A 20,731-nucleotide genomic window follows, 5' to 3' on the forward strand; every position below is an offset into this window, starting at 1 on the left:
GGGGAGGAGGGGAGGGGGAGGGGGGAGGGGAGGGGGAGGAGGAGGGGGAGGAGGGGAGGGGGAGGAGGGAAAGGGGGAGGAGGGGGAGGAGGGGGAGGGGGAGGAGGGGGAGGAGGGGAAGGGGGAGGAGGGGAAGGGGGAGGAGGGGGAGGAGGGGAAGGGGAGGAGGGGGAGGAGGGAAAGGGGGAGGAGGGGAAGGGGGAGAAGGGAAAGGGGGAGGAGGGGAAGGGGGAGGAGGGGGAGGGGGAGGAGGGGAAGGGGGGGAGGGGGAGGGGAGGAGGGGTAGAAGGAGGGAGGAAGAGGGGGAGGAGGGGGAAGGGGGGAGGGGAGGGGAGGAGGGGGAGGAGGGGGAGGGGAGGAGGGGGAGGGGAGGAGGGGGAGGAGGGAGGAAGAGGAGGAGGGAGAAGGGAGGAGGAGGGAGAAGGGAGAAGAGGAGGGGGAGGAGGGAGAAGGGAGAAGGGAGAAGAGGGGGGAGAAGGGAGAAGAGTAGGAGGGAGAAGGGAGGAGGAGGGAGAAGGGAGAAGAGGAGGGGGAGGAGGGAGAAGGGAGAAGGGAGAAGAGGGGGGAGGAGGGAGAAGGGAGAAGAGTAGGAGGGAGAAGGGAGAAGAGGAGGGGGAGGAGGGAGAAGGGAGAGGAGGAGGGGGAGGAGGGAGAAGGGAGAGGAGGAGGGGGAGGAGGGAGAAGGGAGAAGAGGAGGGGGAGGAGGGAGGAGGGAGAAGAGGAGGGGGAGGAGGGAGAAGGGAGATGAGGAGGGGGAGGAAGGAGAAGGGAGAAGAGGAGGGGGAGGAGGGAGAAGGGAGAAGAGGAGGGGGAGGAGGGAGAAGGGAGAAGAGGAGGGAGAAGAGGAGGGAGAAGAGGAGGGAGAAGAGGAGGGGGAGAAGGGGAGGAGGGGGAGGGAGGAGGGGGAGGGGGAGAAGGGGAGGAGGGGGAGGGGAAGAAGGGGAGGAGGGGGAGGGGGAGGGAGGAGGGGGAGGGGAGGAGGGGGAGGGGGAGAAGGGGAGGAGGGGGAGGAGGGGGAGGAGGGGGGAGGAGGGGGAGGGGGGAGGAGGGGGAGGGGGAGGGGAGGGGTGGGGAGGGGGAGGGGAGGGGGAGGGGAGGGGTGGGGAGGGGGAGGGGAGGGGTGGGGGGAGGGGAGGGGTGGGGGGAGGGGAGGGGTGGGAGGGGGGAGGGGAGGGGGAGGAGGTGGAGGGGAGGGGGAGGAGGTGGAGGGGAGGGGGAGGAGGTGGAGGGGAGGGGGAGGAGGTGGAGGGGAAGGGGAGGAGGTGGAGGGGAGGAGGCGGAGGGGAGGAGGAGGGGGAGGGGAGGAGGAGGGGGAGGGGAGGAGGAGGGGACGGGGAGGAGGAGGGGACGGGGAGGAGGAGGGGACGGGGAGGAGGAGGGGGAGGACTTCCACCCTTTTGGCACCAGGAACCGGTTTCATGGAAGACAATTTTTCTGTGGACCGAAAATGAGGGTAGATGGTTTTAGGATGATTTGCACACATTGCATTTATTGTACACTCTATTTCTTTTCTTTTCTTTGAGATGGACTCTCGCTCTGTTGCCCAGGCTGCAGTGCAGTGGTGCAGTCTCAGCTCACTGCACCTCCGCTTCCTGGGTTCAAGCAATTCTCCTATCTCAGCGTCTTGAGCAGCTAGGATTACGAGTGTGTGCCACCACGTACAGCTAATTTTTGAGCCAGGATTTCACCATGTTGGCCAGGCTGGTCTCGAACTCCTGACCTCAAGCAATCTGCCCACCTCGGCCTCCCAAAATGCTGGGATTACAGGCATGAGCCACCGCACGCAGTCCTCGATTTTATTTTAAAGATTATTTCTTGAAGGAGCTGAACTCCAGTGAGCACACCCTCCCCACAGTTTTCGTCTCTTTCGCTGTTTGGTATGTCATGAAAGGAAAGATGAAAAGATCGTAATGTTATTCGTTCCTCTGAGAAATGACCATGCTCCTTGTCCAGAGGTGAACGCCTGGCGCTCAGCCGCACACCCCGGGGGCCTGATGTTCCGATCTGGGAATGAGGTCGCCGCATCTATTCGGTAATGACTATCATCATTTTATTAGGGTGCCACACCAATTTTCCGCATCGTCTTCCCTGGGGTCGTAAAGAACACATTCAGGTTTGGCAGAATCTGTTCATCAAAGCTGGTCAACCTTTTCAGAGAATACACGACATTGAGACAGAAAATTTGTTTTGTTTTTCTCCAGATGACTGCGGCTTATTTCTTTCATGCAGATGATCGTCTTTTATAAGCCGCCTTTTTTTTTTTTTTTTTTTTTTGAGACAGAGTCTTGCTCTGTCGCCCAGGCTGGAGTGCAGTGGTGCAATCTCAGCAGCTCACTGCAAGCTCCGCCTCCCGGGTTCGCGCCATTCTCCTGCCTCAGCGTCCCGAGTACCTGGGATTACAGGCGCCGGCCACCAGGCCCGGCTAATTTTTTTGTATTTTTTTAGTAGAGACGGGGTTTCCCCATATTGGCCAGGATGGTCTCAATCTCCTGACCTCGTGATCCACCCACCTCGGCCTCCCAAAGTGCCGGGATGACAACAGGTGTGAGCCACTGGGCCCAGCTGGATTCCACTTATATGAGGTCCCTAGAGTTGTCAAGTTTATACAAACAGAAAGTAGAATGGTAGGTACCAGTGGCTGGGAGGAACGAGGACATGTTGTTTACTGGGGACGGAGTGTTCTGGAAATGAATGTTGGTGATGGTCACATCATTAACATGAATGTAGTTAATACTGCTGAACTCTCACACCTGTCATCCCAGCACTTTGGGAGGCCAAGGCGGGCGGTTCATGAGGTCACGATATCAAGACGATCCTGGCTAACACGGTGGAACCCTGTCTGTACTAAAAATGCAAAACATGAGCCGGGTGTGGTTGCATGTGCCTGTAGTCCCAGCTACTCGGGAGGCTGAGGCAGGAGAATGGCATGAACCCGGGAGGCAGAGGCTGCAGTGAGCCAAGATCACGCCACCGCACTCCAGCCTGGGCGACACAGTGAGACTCCGTTTCAATAAAATAGTAAAATAAAACAAAAAACTGCTGAACTGTAGACTTAAACATAGGAAAGATGGCCAGTGTTGTGACACCTGTATTTTACTGCAAATACAAAAGAATAACTGTAAATAACTGTAAGCCAGTGCACGGCTAGTACAATGATCTGGCCGCCCACGGTATGACTGAGGATGTCCATTTTCAGACCCTCCACATTTGCTGAAAGCAGGAGCGATCCCCTGGAAACCCTCCCAGATACAGGTGGAGAAACAATGGAGTCATGGACCGAGTCTTTGATCTCTAGCACAAAGACCTTATGTCAACCCATCAGCCAGGAAACACAGTTCTCATGAAGTTCACACACTGAAGAGGAGAGCTGTGTGCTCCATGAGAGACGGACAAGATCAATTGGTAACTTCCCTTGAGAAACAGAGGGGCCGGAATGCATGCCAGCTTGAGCCAGAGCCACAGCAAGGCCAGGCAGGCCCATCAGCCACGAGCATGGCTGTGTCATGAGCAGAGGCAAACTCCCCCTGGGGCCTCTCACGTTTCTCAATTTCTTTCATGGGAGGCACAAACTGCCGTTTGTTTTAGAATATCTTTTCAAGTATTTGCACTGCAAAACGACAATGAAACAACAAGAACCAGCCAGATAGACATAATGTCTTCAGAGCAAAGGGTAGAGGCAAGAAAAAAGGTGAAGGAAAAAGAAGGGGAGGGGAGGGCAGGGCAGGGGAGGGCAGGGGATCTCGGCTCACTGCAACCTCCACTTCCCAGGTTCAAGCAATTTTCCTGCCTCAGCCTCCTCAGTAGCTGGGATTACAGGCGCCTGCCACCAGGCTCAGCAAATTTTTGTATTTTTAGTACAGATGGGCTTTCACCACGTTGGCCAGGCTGGTCTCGAACTCCTGACCTCAAGTGATCTGCCCACCTTGGCTTCCCAAAGTGCTGGGATTACAGGCATGAGCCACCGTGCCCGGCCCTGCGAGTCTGTTTTGATTGGATTTGTTTGACTTTAAACCCATTCGGAAGAGTTTTCCTGGAATTGCTACTCTCGGAGACATGAGGCAATGCTTACTCTGACTTTTGACGTTTTCAAGTGTACAGTTGAAAGTCAACAACATGGGTGAATGTGGCAACCCCTCCTTACAAAATCAGAGACAGTCACTGCCAAGCCGCTTCGTGGATTGTCATTAGCTTCCAACGAGAAACAGGTGCACAATCAAGGTCTAAAGATAAAGAGGGTTAAGTGCAAGACAGCAGCCATGACGTGTCGGTCCACGTACAGCCTGTCTGCCTGAGGGCTCAGTGATCCAAAAAGACACTGCAGGTCAGCACTTCAGAGTGTCCGCAACATCCGGGGTTACTTAACCCTGTGGCTTGACAAGCAGCAGAGATTTGCAAACAATGATAGCTTCTGTGCCACTTCAGCCGAACACTGGCTCTGAAAACAGCCTCAGTATCTGACAAGCTCTCATTCCTGGGCTTGTGGCGTGGCTGTCCATTGAGAGAGCCTAAGTATATCTTCATGCCGAGGGGATGGGAGCATTTATATAAATAAATGTGTGCACTGATTACAGCACTGCTGCCCAAGAGCTTGATGGGCGATGACGATCCGATTTCGCCATGGCAGCTTATGTTTACAGAACCCGGCTCCACTGCAGACAGGACATCGAATGTGTAACGCAGTATTTAAATGTCCACTGACATTTACAGCTCGTGTCAGCCCAAGAGGGAAGAGGCGTTGGTGTCCCAGTCTGCCAAGGAGGGCTCCTGCTATGGAATGAATGGTGTCACCCCGAATCTCATGTGTTGAAACCCTAATGCCAAATGGGATGGTATTTGGAGACGGAGCCTTTGGGAGATGATGATGTTTACATCAGGTCGTGAAGGTGGGATCCTTATGTTGGGATTCGTGCCCTTGTAAGAAGAGACACCAGGGCACACATGCTCCCTCGTGCTCCACCCCCCTCTCTCTGCCCTGCGAGACCATCCGTAAACCAAGAAGAGGAACCTCTCAAGTACCCAACCATGGTGCCACCTGGATGTAAACATTTCTGCCTCCAGTACTATAGAGAAATAAATTTCTGTTATTTATGCCACCCCATCTATGGTCCAGTTAACCCTTAAACAACACAGGTTTGAATTGCACGGGTCCACTCCTACGGGCATTTTCTTCTACCTCTGCCACCCCGGAGCCAGCAAGACCAATCCCTCCTCTCCGCTCTCATCTTAGGCTACTCAAGGTGAAGACGATAAGGATGAAGACCTTCATGACGATCCACTCCCACTTCAGAAATAGTAAATATATTTTCTCTTCTCTATGATTTTTAAAAATTTAGTTTGGTGTCCTTTTTTGTTTTTAATTATCTTTCCATAAGTGATTGGGGTACAGGTGGTATTTGGTTACCTAAGTTCTTTAGTGGTGATCTGTGAGATTTTGGTACACCCATCACCCGAGCAGTATATACTGCACCCTATTTGTAGTGTTTATCCCTCACCCCCCTCCCACTCTTCCCCCGCAAGCCCCCAAATTCCATTTTATCATTCTTATGCCTTTGTGTCCTCATAGCTTAGCTCCCACGTAACACTGAGAACATACGATGTTGGTTTTCCATCCCTGAGTTACTTCACTTAGAATAAAAGTTCCTTATCAGGCGTGGTGGCTCAAGCCTGTAATCTCCACACTTTGGGACGCCAAGGCGGGTAGGTCACCTAAGGTCAGGAGTTCGAGACCAGCTTGACCAACGTGGTGAAACCCTGTCTCTACTAAAAATACAAAAATTAGCTGGGCGTGGTGGCGTGCACCTTTAGTGCCAGCTACTCGGGAGGCTGAGGCAGGAGAATCACTTGAACGTGGGAGGCGTAGGCTGTACTGAGCAGAGATCACACCACTGAACTCCAGCCTGACTCCAGGGCAACAGAGTAAAACTCCATCTCAAAAAAATAAAAAATAAAAAATAAAAAATAAAAGAATAAAAGTTCCTTATAAGGCGATTCTCCTGCCTCAGCCTCCTGAGTAGCTGGGATTACAGGCGTGCACCACCACGCCCAGCTAAAAAAAAACAAAAAAACAGCATTTTCTTTTCTCTAGCATACTTTAATAATACAGTATACAATACATAAAACATACAAAATATATGTTAATCGACTTTATGGTATTGATAAGGCTTCTGCTCAACAATAGGATATTCATAAGTTTTGGGTGAGTCAAAAGTTATCTTTGGATTTTCAACTGTGCCAGGGACGTGTGTGACGCCCCTAACTCCCACATTGTTCAAGGGTCAACTCTGTTTTGTTTTTTATTGTTGTTGTTGTTGTTGTTGTTTTTGAGATGGAATCTTGCTCTGTCGCCCAGGCTGGAGTGCAATGGTGCGATCTTGGCTCCCTGCAATCTCCGCCTCCCAGGTTCAAGCGATTCTCCTGCCTCAGCCTCCTGAGTATCTGGGATTACAGGCGCCAGCCGCCACACCCAGCTAATCTTTGTATCAAGGTCAACTGTATTTTCTTGCAACAGCCAGAGCTAAGACAGTCTTGAAGCTCAAAGAGGTACAAGAACCTACCCAAAGTTATCCAACCAACAAGCACCTGGAAGGCAGAATAAAGACTCAGGTAGCCAAGCGCCATAGCCACACCATGGTAGAGCTATTCTGCCTTGTAGAGATGCATTGAATCTGTCACAGGGTGAATACATCTCCAAATGCATTTGAAAACTCCTACGGGATGCTACAGAAACACGTGAGGGAAGAGTGGGTGTGGACATACTCTCCATCTGTTACGCTCAGAGTACTCCAACTACAGGAGTGAGATGCCTCAAGACAGGCCAAGGCAGAAACAAGCATCACTATGAACCCCAGAACAGATATGTTTTCTGGCCAGACACGGTGGTACACGCCTGTAATCCCAGCACTTCAAGAGGCCCAGGTGAGAAGACTGCTGGAGGCCAGGAGTTTAAGACCAGCCTGAGCAACAGAGGAAGATCCCATCTCTACAAAATATTTAAAATATATATATAGCTGGGAATGATGATGCATACCCACAGCCCCAGCTACTTTAGACACTGTGGTGGGAAGATCACTCGAGCCTGGGAGGCTGAAGCTGTCGTGAGCCACAGTCACACCACTGCACTCCAGCCTGGGTGAGAGAGTGAGATCCGGTCTCGAAAAAATCATTATCGTCACAGTAATGAGAGGAATTTTAGGTGATAGGTGATTACTAATTTCAAAAATAGGGGCTTCCGGTTTCTGCTCTAATGATACAGGGGTTAAGAAGAAATGACTTAAGCAGATAGTAAAAATTAGCTGGGTGTGGTGGTGCACACCTATCATCCCAGCTACTTGGGAGGCTGAGATGTGAGGATCACCTGAGCCTCGGAAGTTGAAGTTGCAGTGAGCCATGATCACACCACTGCACTCCAGCCTGGGTAACAGATGGAGACCCTGTCTGGAAAAAAAAAAGATTTTGCACAAAGTTTTACGATGACTCTTTGTAATTAAAAGTAATTTCTGCTTTGTTGGTGATTTCTCACACATTTATCTGGTAGACCAGATACCTGCATGTGATAGGGTAAGAAGGACCCATTTCCCTCCAAGGAGAACAGCATTGCAAGGGGGTTGAGGACGCATGCATGTGGAATCCAAACATTGAATGCACTAAGACGGCGCTGCATGAAGCCTGCCTGTGAGTTTATGATGAAGCTGCACAGAGCTCCGTAGGCGGCTCTCACTCCTCTCTCTCAGCCTTTGGCTTCGGTTTAATTGCATACACACCCTTCAGAGCTGCTCGGGGCCCCCACTTCTTCAGCCTTCTGGCATTTTTCTAAGCAACACTAAACCTCTTTCCAACGTTGCCCTTGGATTTTGTGTGCACGTCTTCCAGCCCTTGAGCTGCTTGACCTGTGCTTGCAAGGGTTCCATAACACTGGATAGGACAGAAGCTCCGCCCAGCCCCACGTGAGAGCTCTGTGCTCTTCAGGGACCATGTCCTATTCACACTGTCTCCCTCACATCTAATACGGTCATGATACTCAGCAATATAGTACTCCACCCAACAGGCAACTCAGAGTCTGCCAGTGATACAGGAGTTAAGAAGAAATCACTTAGGCAGACAGTAAGGGTATGGGAGTCCTCGGCAAGGCTTTTTTCTTTTTTTTGAGATGGAGTCCCGCTCTGTCGCCCAGGCTGGAGTGTAGTGGCATGATGTTCGCTCATTGCAACCTCCGCCTCCCGGGTTCAAGCAATTCGCCTGCCTCAGCCTCCTAAGTAGCTGGCATTACAGGTACGCACCACCAAGCCCGGCTAATTTTTGTGTGTTTTTTTTTTTAGTAGAGACGCGGTTTCACTGGTCAGGCTCGTCTCGAACCCCTGACCTCATGATCCACCCGCCTCAGCCTCCAAAAGTGCTGGGATGACAGGTGTGAGCCACTGCGCCCGGCAGCTTTTCTCTTTAATGAAAAGCAGCCCCAAGTCATTTTCTAACAATGAACAGCCTGTCAAGTTGAGCTGCAGACATACACAAGCCAGCTGCGAGCTTGTACGGGTGAATGTCGGGAGGACCTAGGGACTAGACACGTTCAAGATGGCGGCCCCATCTTCCCGGGAGGAACTAACGACTAGACACGTTCAAGATGGCGGCTCCATCTTCCGGGCAGGAACTAGGGACTAGACACGTTCAAGATGGCGGCTCCATCTTCCCGGCAGGAACTAGGGACTAGACACGTTCAAGATGGCGATTCCATCTTCCCGGCAGGAACTAGGGACTAGACACATTCAAAACGGCGGCTCCATCTTCCCAGCAGGAACTAGAGACTAGACACGTTCAAGACAGTGGCTCCATCTTCCCTCCTCTTTGTCAGCCACATGTAAAGTAAGAAAAACAGGACCGAGAGCCCCGACCAACTACAAAGCCCATTTGCATAACCGATTAGGGTGGGCAACCAGCCTTTCCTGTGGGCTATGTAAATGTCATGCTTGATGGAACCAATCTCTCGGAGAGCCCCACCAACTACAAAGCCCATTTGCATAAACGATTAGGGTGGGCAACCAGCCTTTCCTGTGGGCTATGTAAATGCCATGCTTGATGGAACCAATCTGTGAGCTCTATGTAAATGAGACACCGCCTCCTCAAACTGGACTATAAAATCCATCACATTTGGTGCCAGCTGGTCCTTTCCGCTCGGAGACCCCTTTGTCTATAGAGAAAACCATTTCTCTTTCTCTTCTCTTCTCCTGATTAAACTTCCACTCCTAAACTCCTCGTGTGTGTCTTTGTCCTAAATTTTCCTGATGCCCAATGACAAACCCCAGGGTATATACCCCAGACAACTTAGCCACTTCACTAACATGTAGAGAGCTTGCGCATTTTAATTCCTATCCTCACAATAGGCAAAGAGCAGAACATACTGAAAATCAGCAACTCTGCGATCCATCAGAAAATAGAGATCACAAGACGAAATGCTGCCTGAAGACTGGACAGACAGGTGGTAAGTGGAATTGTGCTTGTCTAGGAGTTCCTGCTGGAGCCAGCACCTGATGGACACATTTGCAGGGTAATTATTAAACAGCTGCAGGCTGACAGTGGACAAGCCTAAGTAAGTTAAAAACTCCTGGCCAGGCGTGGTGGCTAGCACCTGTAATCCCAGCACTTTGGGAGGCCAAGGCGGGCAGATCACCTGAGGTCAGGAGTTCGAGACCAGCCTGGCCAACATAGTGAAACCCCGTCTCTACTAAAAATACAAAAATTAGCCAGGCGTGGTGGCAGGCACCTGTAATCCCAGCTACTCGGGAGGCTGAGGCAGGAGAATTGCTTGACCCTGGGAGGTGGAGGTTGTAGTGAGCCCAGATCGCACCACTGCACTCCAGCCTGAGTGACAGAGCGAGACTCTGTCTCAAAAGACAACAAAAACAGAAAAACTTCTGGGGGCCCATCTTAGAGGAGACCTTGTACTTTCACAAATTTTACCTCTGGGAGCTCCACCAGGTTCCCAGGGTGAAGATCAAAGAAATATCCAGTTGTGTGTTATTGGGGGAAAGTAACCACTTTGCAATATTCCTAGGGAGACAGTAGCATTTTGAAGTATGCCCAAAGCAATCCGTGTCCTCTCTGCCCTCAAAGTAAATTACTTTAGCACAGTCAAAGTGACCTGGGGGAAGGGAAATCTTCTATTTCAGTTTTTCTTTTTTTTTTTTTCTTTCCAGGCAGATTTTCACTCTTGTTGCCCAAGCTGGAGTATAATGGCGCAATCTTGGCTCACTGAAACCTCCACCTCCAGGGTTCAAGTGATTCTCCTGCCTCAGCCTCCTGAGTAGCTGGGATTACAGGTGCCTGCCACCATGCTCGGCTAATTTTTTGTATTTTTAGTAGAGATGGGGTTTCGCCATGTTGGCCAGGCTGGTCTCGCACTCCTGACCTCAGGTGATCCACCCGCCTCAGCCTCCCAAGGTGCTGGGATTACAGGCGTGAGCCACCGTGCCCGACCAGATTTCAGTTTCTATTAGCTTTCAACAACACTTTCGTGCATGAGTGACGCTGGCGGCCATGTACTCAGCCATTCCATCAAGGTTCCAAGCAGCAAAGCTGCAAAATGGATCTGACTCCTTCAGTGAAGAAGAGTCTCCCTGAATGCATTGGAAACACTCATGAGATGCTACTGAAGCAAGTAAGGGAAGCCTGACTGTGGACATGCTCTCTGTCTCTTAGGCTCACAGTACTCCAACCACAGAAATGAGATGCCTCAAGGGAGGCAGAGGCAGAAAGAAGCCATCACTATAAACCAAGAATAAAGCCAGCAGAGCTACAGTGATGGCCTGTGTGCTGCAGGTGAGCATCACCTTGTTGTAAGGCCACAGGCTTTCCTGGCCACCCTGCTCAGTTGGCCGCATGGTGGGAGTCACTAGACTCAAGATAGACCCAGCCAGACCATCTGGTTAGAGCTACCCAAGGAAAAGCCATTGTCAGCACAAAGTCACTGGAGTCTTAGAATGCACAGCTGTGATGGGCTGATTCCTTCTCCCAAATCCCTGTTAAAGCCCTAACGCCCAGGACCTCAGAATGTCACCATATTTGGAGATAGTCTTTAAAGAGGTGATTAAGGTAAAACAAAGTCACCAGGGAGGGCCCTAATCCGAGAAGACTGGGGTGCTTATAAGAAGAGGAGATGAGGCCGGGCGTGGTGGCTCACGCCTGTAATCCCAGCACTTTGGGAGGCCGAGGTGGGTGGATCACGAGGTCAGGAGATCGAGACCATCCTGGCTAACACGGTGAAACTCCATCTCTACTAAAAATAGAAAAAATTAGCTAGGCATGGTGGCACGCACCTGTAGTTCCAGTTACTCGGGAGGCTGAGGCAGGAAAATCGCTTGAACCTGGGAGGTGGAGGTTGCAGTGAGCGAAGACTGTGCCACTACACTCCAGCCTGGGCAAGAGAGCGAGACTCCATCTCACAAAAAAAAAAAAAAAAAAAGAGGAGGAGATGAGGACACAGACACACAGAGTGACGACCCTGCGAGGACACAGTGAGAAGATGGCATCTACAAGCCTACGAGAGAGGCCTCAGGAGGAACCAGCCCTGCCTACACCTTGATCTTGGACTTACAGCCTCCAGGATTGTGGGAGAATAAACGTCTGTTGTTTACAAGCCATCCAGTCTATGGTATTCTGTGATAGCAGCCTGAAATGGACTAAGACACCTCATAAGAAAAGGAGATGAGGACACAGACACACACATAGGGACAACCCTGTGAGGACACAGGGAGAAGATGGCATCTCCAAGCCCAGGAGAGAGGCCTCAGGAGGAACCAGCCCTGCCCATACCTGGATCTCAGACTTCCAGCCTCCAGGAGTGTGAGAGAATCAATGTCTGTTGTTTATAAGTCACCCAGTCTATAGTATTCTGTGATAGCAGCCTGAGATGGACTAAGACACCTCATAAGAGGAGATGAGGACACAGACACACACAGAGGGGCGACCCTATGAGGACACAGGGAGAAGACGGTGTCTACAAGCCCAGCAGAGAGGTCTCAGGAAGAACCAGCCCTGCCCACACTTTGATCTCACAGACTTCCAGCCTCCAGGACTGTGGGAAAATAAGTCTGCTGTTTAAGCGGCCCAGCCTGTAGTATTTTGTCATGGCAGCCGTAGGTGACTAATACAACAGGTGTTTCATCCCGTTCCTTTCCTCAGGTGGTGTTGCAGAGTACCCCAGCATCTTTAGGTGGTGGTAGAAGAGACGCCAGCATCTGCCATAACATCCGGAAGAGGGTTCTGTATGTTACACTGTGGGGAGGTTTGCCTCCAAGCATTAGAGTGATCTGAACAATGGGAATCTTTGCACAGAGGACGGTGAGTTCTACTCGGGGATGGTACCTACTAAGACAGACATGTTGTCTTCTCTTCAATTGCCCTTTAACGAAGAAATAAAAATTATTTAATTATTCGGTGAAGAAATACAAAGAGTATTGCATTCTTTCAACAGAGATTCTGCACTTGTACTCCCAGGTATTTATGAAACCTCACGTTGATGCCTGGTGCATAGGCCAGGCAGTGGGGCTGTACCTAAGTAATGCCTGGTGGTTGGCCATGGGTAGCTGGAGCACCAATAGCATACTCTAATAGTCCATGACATCGGTCTACTCAAGGGCCGTGGCTCAAATAGAAGGCTTTGGTTGGAGGAATTCAAAAGAGGTTCTACTGAGAAGGAACCTATGAATCAGAGCTGCCACAATACTTTTGGATTGTGCGGTTCAAACGCCATATTGGTTTTCTTCCAGCTCTCCAGCTCCAGCAGCACTGAGGCAGATCTGAGTTTCTCGAAGCTGGGCCCATCACCAGCAAGATAGTGATGGTGAAAGCAATGATAGAAGAGGTCTAATTTAGAGTAAGGATCAGGATGGACAGGTGGGTACATCTATGCAACCCTAACCTTTCTAAAACTACCTAGGCATAGATATTTTCCTGAAGACTAGTCTCAGCCTGCCTGGATGGTCCCTCATGGCTACTGTCTGATTTGAAAAGTAAACCTATGAAAAGTGGAAAACACTATGATATCCACCACTGTTTTGTCACACCAATTCTTGACATTAAATCTCTCGAAGGACATTAGTATGACATTCAAATCCTAGCCCCCAGGAAAGCTTCACTTTAGTTTTTTGTTTCCTGGGTGTCCCTTCCTACAACCCACTAAGCAAATGCCACACACCCTCCTTACATGCATAAAACAGTGCTGATAATGGATGAAACACACAAGTATCAGCTCATGCCTGCACTTTCAGAGAAAACACTCTTGCTTAGACCATGGGTATGTCAAGCTGCCAAGGATACAAAAGGTAAAACAATCCAAGGGCAACAGATGGTTCATGACAAAGAACTAAGAGGGCAGCACTGCGATTCCAAAAATTTGGATATGGACGTCAATGAGAGTGAATGAGAGAGAAGGAGAGAGACGGGGGGGGAGGGAGGGAGAGAGAGAGAGACAGAGAGACAGAGAGAAAGGAAGGAGGAGGAGGAGAAAGGAAGGAGGAGGAGGAGAAAGGAAGGAGGAGGAGGAGAAAGAGGAGGAGGAGAAGCAGGAGGAGGGGGAAGAGGAGGTGAAGGAGAAGGGAAAAAAAAAGTAGAAGGGGCCAGATGTGGTGTCTCGTGCCTGTAATCCTAGCACTTTGGGAGGCTGAGGCAGGTGGATCACGAGGTCAGGAGATTGAGATCATCCTGGCCAACATGGTGAAACCCCATCGCTACTAAAAATACAAAAATTAGCTGGGCAGGGTGGTGCATGCCTGTAATCCCAGCTACTCAGGAGGTTGAGGCCGAAGAATCGCTTGAACCGGGGAGGCAGAGGTTGCAGTGAGCTGAGATCGCGCCACGGCACTCCAGCCTGGCAACAGAGTGAGACTCCGTGAAAGAAAAAAAAAAAGAAAAGAAAAGGGAAGGGAAGGGAAGGGAGGGGAGGGAAGGGGAGGGGAAGAGAGGGGAAGGGAAGGAAAGGGAGAAGTAGAAGGAGGAGGAGAGAAAGGGAAGAAGAAAAGAAAGAAGATGAAGGAGAAGAAGGAGAAGGAGGAGGAGGAGGAGATGAGGGGCAGGAGAGGGAGGGGAAGGAAGAAGTAGGAGGGGAAGAGGAGGGAAGAGAAGAGGAAAGAAGACAGGGAGAGAGAATAAGAGAATGAGAAAGAGAGAATGGAGAGAATAAATGAAAGAAGAGAGAGATGAGAAAACCTACTTGTGAAAGAGGCCTCAGTAGAAGAAAAGAGAATGAGCAAAGAGCCTGGTCCAGGCCACTCTAAATGTCTCTAAAATGTTAAAGACTGATGAAGGAGGAGCAGGAAGACTTACCACACGTCCAAGGAGACAATGTTGAGCGACCTGCAAACTTAGCAGAAGGGAGAACAGGCTCTGGAGATGTCCAGTAATGGGGTAGAGCCCAGACTCCCACACTTGGTAGTTGTACCCTTCAACCTGGAGAGGCCTCAGTTTTCTCATCAGTGAAATGGGCCCAAGAATAGTATCTATCTCAAGAAACCACTTTCTCTGCTCCTTCATGAGAAGAAACTCCTCTTCCATTCCAGTTTTATCATGAGATTACAGGAGTTCAGTCCCATCTTCAACCTGCACCTTTACTTCTTCTGCTATTTTCACCGTAGCAGAAGTGATTTCCTCCACTGAAGTCTTGAACCCCCTCAATGTCATTCATGAATATTGGAATTCACTTTTTCCCGATTTCTGTTAATGTGGATATCTTAACTTCCTGCCATGAATCACCAAGGTTCTAAATGGCATTCAGAATAAGGAATCCTTTCAGGAAGGTTTTTTTGGTTTTTTTTCTTTTTTTTTTTCTTTTTTGAGACGGAGTTTTGCTCTTGTTGCCCAGGCTGGAGTGCAATGGCGCGATCTTGGCTCACCGCAACCTCCACCTCCCAGGTTCAAGCAATTCTCCTGCCTCAGCCTGCCGAGTAGCTGGGATTACAGGTGCTCGCCACCATGCACAGCTAATTTTTTTGTAGTTTTAGTAGAGATGGGGTTTCACCATGTTGGTCAGACTGGTCTCGAACTCCTGACCTCAGGTGATCCACCTGCCTTGGTCTCCCAAAGTGCTAGGATTACAGGCGTGAGCCACCACACCCGGCCCTGACTCAAATTTTGAAAAAAGTTCTACTCTGGGTAAAATCCTATCAAACAGCATCGTTTGGTACAGAAAAATCTTTCATGACAGAAACGGTCAATTGATGTGACAAACTTCACTGTTGTCTATTTTAAGAAATTGCCAAAGCACCCTCTACCCTCAGCAAGCACCACCCTGATCAGTCCGCAGCCAGCAACATTGAGGCAAGACTCTCCACCAGCAATAAGGTTTTGACTCGCGAAATGTTCAGATAATTGTTAGTATTGTTTAGCAATAAAGTATGCTTAAATTAAAAAAATATATATCGTTGGAATGGTGTATGGATACACCACAAAACAGTCTTAGCATAATGCTCACCATTCACTAAGTGCTCAATAACGGCATTATTAACTTTGCCAGTTCCTCTGTTTATTGCTCAGAAGGATGATGCATTTGTCAGGAGAAGCAAAGAAAAAGATTCTTGAAAAGATCATGGTGACATTGCTGAAAGGTGGGGGAGAAAACACAAACAGACTGGGTCCTGTGAAGCTCAAGGGTGTGGGTAGCTCGTAAGAAAGGCGATGAGCAGAGATTACGCTGGAGAAATATGCCAGGAAGGGAAGGGAAGGGATGGTCAGAAGCTAGGTAGTGTGTGCGGTGATATTTTCACAGTGCTTTTGAAATCAGGGTGTTAATTGGCTAAATGAGCCACTGGCTGGATGACAGTATGTGAGCATTAGCTGCTCTATGTCAGCTGGGATTCTAGGAAAACAGATTGTGCCAAACATTTGGATATCCAGAGGAGGCACAACAACTGTGCATTAGAAATAGGACTTATGTTTCCCACCCAACTACCTCTCTCTGGGGCATGACCTGCCGTCTAAAAACAGTCCACCCCAATGCAGCCTCCAGTCACTCTGCCAGGTATTGACCCAGAGTCTTGATTCTATGCAACAAGTAAGATCTTTGCATTTTAACCCATTGAGTTTTAGTAAGAATCTTCAACAAGAAGATTTCTTCCAGAGAACCAAAACAGGAGTTGCAAGATTGCAAAGGGCACACTGAGGTCTTAAATATCCATCTGATTTGGCCAGGAATGTGATCGATCAAAAACTCAGGAATTTTCCTGGTCATCGTTGTCTAACGCGTATTCAGAACGTACTCTGCGGTGAGTACCATTTTACAAAAAGACTCACTGGCCAAGACTATGGGCGTGAGGTAACTAACAATCAGGGGGCTTGGTTTCATTTTGTTGAAAAAAAGTTCAACAAAGACATCCACAAAGAAATAGGTGACGGGGCCTTTGCCTACTCATTTCTTTGCTCGTTTTGCTATTTACCCATTCCCCTGTTTTCTTGCCCTGTAAAATGGACACAATACTCAAGCTTCCCATTGGTGTCAATGTTTACATTCACGATGGGTAAAAAAAGGTATTTCATGATTTGAAAAGTGTGATGCATTTTATTCTTTTTTATAACTTTAACACCTTTTAATTTTTTGAACCTTTTTGAGTCATAATAACACATAGCTTAAAACACATACACACATGGTGCAGCTGTACAAACATATTTTTTTAAACTTGTATGTTAGATTCGGGAGGAGTCCACGTGCAGGTTTGTTGCACAGGCAAATTACGTGACATGGGAGTTTGGTGTACAGATTATTTTGTCACCCACATAATCAGCACAATATCTGATATGCAGTAGAGACAGAGTGCCACTCTGCCGCCCAGGCTTGAGTGCAATGGCGCGATCTCGGCTCACTGCAACCTCCACCTCATGGGTTCAAGTGATTCTTGTGCCTCAGCCTCCCGAGTAGCTGGGATTACAGATGCCTGCTACTCTGCCTGGCTAATTTTTGTATTTTTAGTAGAGACAGGGTTTCACCATCTTGGCCAGGCTGGTCTCGAACTCCTGACCTCGTGATCTGCCCACCTCGGCCTCCCAAAGTGCTGGGATTACAGGTGTGAGCCACTGCGCCTGGCCAATAGGCAGCTTTTTAATCCTCCCTCTCCTCCCACCCTTCACCCTCAAGCAGACCCCAATGTCTGTTGTTCCTTTCTTTGAGGCCACCTGTACTCAATGTTGAGCTTCCAATTATAAGTGAGAACATGCGATATTTGCTTTTATGTTCTTGTATTAGTTTGCTAAGGACAATGATCTCCAGCTCCATCCATGTTCCTGCAAAAAATAATATGATCTTGTTCTGTTTTACAGCTGCATAGTATTCCACGACATACATGTAACCACATTTTCTTTGCCCAGTCTACCACTGATGGGTATCTAGCTTAATTCCCATGTCTTTGCTATTGCAAATAATGCTGCAATGAACATTCATGTGCAAAAGTGTCTTTACGGTAGAATAATTGGTATTTCTTTAGGTATGTACCCAGGAATGGTTGCTGGGTTGAATGGTAATTCTGTTGTTTTAACTCAAAAGTATGCTTTTTTTTTTTTTTTTTTTTTTTTTTTTTTTTTGAGACACAGTCTTACTCTGTCACCCAGGCTGGAGTGCAATGGCATGATCTTGGCTCACTGCAACCTCCACCTCCTAGGTTCAAGTGATTCTCCCTGCCTTAGCCTCCCAAGTAGCTGGAATTCTAGGCACCTGCCACCATGCCTGGCCAATATTGGTATTTTTAGTAGAGACGGAGTTTCGCCATGTTGGCTAGACTGGTCTCGAACTCCTGACCTCAGGTGATTCGCGTGCCCTGGCTGGGATTACAGGCGTGAGTCACCGGACCCAGCCGCCTATTTGCTTTCTTTAAGAGATAAGGTCTTGGTCTCTCAGCCGGGCTGGAGTGCAGTGATTTGAGCACATCTCACTGCAGCCTCAAACTCCTGGGCTCAAGTGATCCTCCCGCCTCAGCCTCCCCAGTAGCTGGGACCACAGGCACACACCACCATGCCCAGCTATTTTTGAAAAATTTCTGTAGAAATGGCATCTTGCTGTGTTGCCCAAGCTGCTCTCAAAGTCCTGAGCTCAAAATAATCCTCCATCTTCTGAAAGCATTGCGATTATGGGTGTGAAGTTTCTTCGACTTTAATATTTTAACTTAATTCATAACAGTATTTTTGAATAGGGGACTCTATCCATCACTATTTAATTCTATAATTGTATATATTTGCAGGCCCCTCCAAGCCTTTGTGAACCCTGAATATCTGAGATGGTGTCAGTTAATTTAGAAAGTTAAGTCCGGGCGTGGTGGCTCACACCTGTAATCCCAGCACTTTGGGAGGTCGAGGCAGGCGGATTGTCTGAGGTCAGGAGCTCGAGACAAGTCTGGCCAACATGGTGAAACTCCGTCTCTACTAAAAATGCAAAACCACTTTAGCTGGACATGGTGGCGGGCACCTGTAATCCCAGCTGTTGAGGAGGCTGAGGCAGGGGAATCGCCAGAACCAGGGAGGTGGAGGCTGCAGTGAGCCGAGATCGTGCCACTGCACTCCAGCCTGGACAACAGAGTGGGACTCCATCTCAAAAAAAAAAAAAAAAGAAACATTTATTTTGCCACAGTGGAGGACACACCCATGACACAGCCTCAGGTGGTCCTGACGACATGTTCCCAAGGTGGTCAGGGCACACGCTGGTTTTATACATTTTAGGCAGACATGAGACATCAATCAATATATGTTGAGAAGTACACTGGTTCCATCCAGAAACACGGGGACGACTCGAAGTGGGGAGGGGGCTTCCAGGTCATAGGTGGATAAGAGACAAATGGTTGCATTCATTATTTTTTTGGGGTGTGTGTGTGTGTGTGTGTGTTTAGACAGAGTATCGCTCTGGCACCAGGCTGGAGTGCAGTGGCGCGACCTCGGCTCACTGCAACCTCAGCCTCCCAGGTTCAAGCCATTCTCCTGCCTCAGCCTCCCGAGTAGCCGGGACTACAGGTGCCCGCCACCATGCCCAGCTAGTTTTTAAAATATTTTTAGTAGAGATGGGGTTTCATCATATAGGCCAGCATGGTCTTGATCTCTTTACCTCGTGATCTGCCTGCCCTGGCCTCCCAAAGTGCTGGGATTACAGGCGTGAGCCACCGCACCTGGCCAGGAGTAACTTTGAATAAAACGGGAGGCAAGTTTGCTCTGAGAAGTTCCCAGCTTGACTTTTCCCTTGAGCTTAGTGATTTGGGGACCCCAAGATTTTCCTTTCAAACCTTCTTAAATTATTGTTACTGTCACTATGCTTCCATCTTTCATGAACTTAGGCGACATCCATGGAGGTATCATTTGCAGATTCAAAGTAGCTCTTTCAACTTCTGAGTCATGGAGCACAGTGTCTTTAATATCATGCTTTTGTTTTTGTTTTTGTTTTTTTGTTGTCGTTGAGACAGTCTTGCTCTGGTACCAGGGAGTGCAGTGGCGTGATCTCGGCTTACTGCAACCTCCGCCTCTCGATTTCAAGCCATTCTCCTGCCTCAGCCTCCCAAGTAGCTGGGACTACAGGCGCCCGCCACCATGCCCAGCTAGTTTTTTTGTACTTTTAGTATAGACGGGGTTTCACCCTGTTGCCCAGGATGGTCTCGATCTACTGACCTCATGATCCGCCTGCCTCACCCTCCCAAAATGCTGGGATTACAGGCGTAAGCCACCACGCCAGACTGCAGTAGTGAGTCTTAGTCACTCACCGTGAAGTTCCCTGCAGTTTCTTTTTCAAAAGCATTTTGCTGCGGATAACGCATTCTCATTATGTCAGACATCTGCAGTAACATTTATCTAGCAACAAGGTTAATTGCCTTCACATCAACAAAAACAGGTTGTGTTGCCAGCAAAGAGGAATGCCAGTTCTCTTTTCCATCCCATAATACTTGTCATCAGTACTGGGGTATCCTGTTCACCTTCTCCCATGCTGTGAGATTAATTTAGAGAACATATTCACGGTATTTTGTTTTTTGTTTTTTTTTTTTTTGAGACGGAGTTTTGCTGTTGTTGCCCAGGCTGGAGTGCAAAGGCACGATCTTGGCTCACTGCTACCTCTGCCTCCCAGGTTCAAGTGAGCCTCCAGAGGAAGCACAGTCCTGCCCACACCGTGATTTCAGACTTCTGGTCTCCAGGACTGGAAAAGAATAAACTTGTTGTGGCTTTAAGACTTCCAAGTGTGTGGTCGTTTATTACAGCAGCCCTAAGATAGATAGATATATAAAGAGAGATATATATATTTATTTTACTTTAAGTTGCAAGATACATATGCAGAACATGCAGGTTTGTTACATAGGTATACATGTGCCATGCTGGTTTCCTGCACCCATCAACCCGTCATCTAGGTTTTAAGCCCTGCTTGCATTAGAAATGGGGTTTCGCCATGTTGGCCAGGCTGGTCTTGAACTCCTGACATCATGATCCACCCACCTCGGCCTCCCAAAGTGCTGGGATTACAGGCGTGAGCCACCGTGGCTGGCCTTTATTGCTCTATGTAAAACCAGAAAAGCCAACAAAGCTATTTCCCGTAATGACATGCCCAAGTCCTAACCCCCAAACACTGTGAATGTGAACGGATTTGCGAATAGGGTCTTGGTAGATGCATTCTCGTTAAGGATATCAGGACAGGATCATCCCAGGTTCAGGACTGATGGACACTTCAAACTTTCATTCTATATTCTTTCACACGAGTAGTGTTGTTTGGCTCTGAGAAGCACTTTCATTTTTATTT

At 48.9% G+C, this 20,731-nt stretch overlaps 1 protein-coding gene and 1 long non-coding RNA gene across 7 annotated transcripts in view; one reads left to right on the forward strand and one right to left on the reverse strand.

Moving 5' to 3' along the window:
• Positions 1-20,731, reverse strand: part of DHRSX (dehydrogenase/reductase X-linked) — a 342,796-nt gene that overhangs the window by 143,341 nt on the left and 178,724 nt on the right. The gene's annotated exons all lie outside the window — the stretch shown is intronic.
• Positions 3,045-13,423, forward strand: LOC129138652 (uncharacterized). Its single transcript, XR_008541984.2, has 3 exons — positions 3,045-5,292; positions 9,375-9,472; positions 10,188-13,423. It is a non-coding gene; the product is annotated as an uncharacterized LOC129138652 (long non-coding RNA).

This window comes from Pan troglodytes, chromosome X (assembly GCF_028858775.2).
Source record: "Pan troglodytes isolate AG18354 chromosome X, NHGRI_mPanTro3-v2.0_pri, whole genome shotgun sequence".
NCBI classification, from domain to species: Eukaryota; Metazoa; Chordata; class Mammalia; order Primates; family Hominidae; genus Pan; species Pan troglodytes.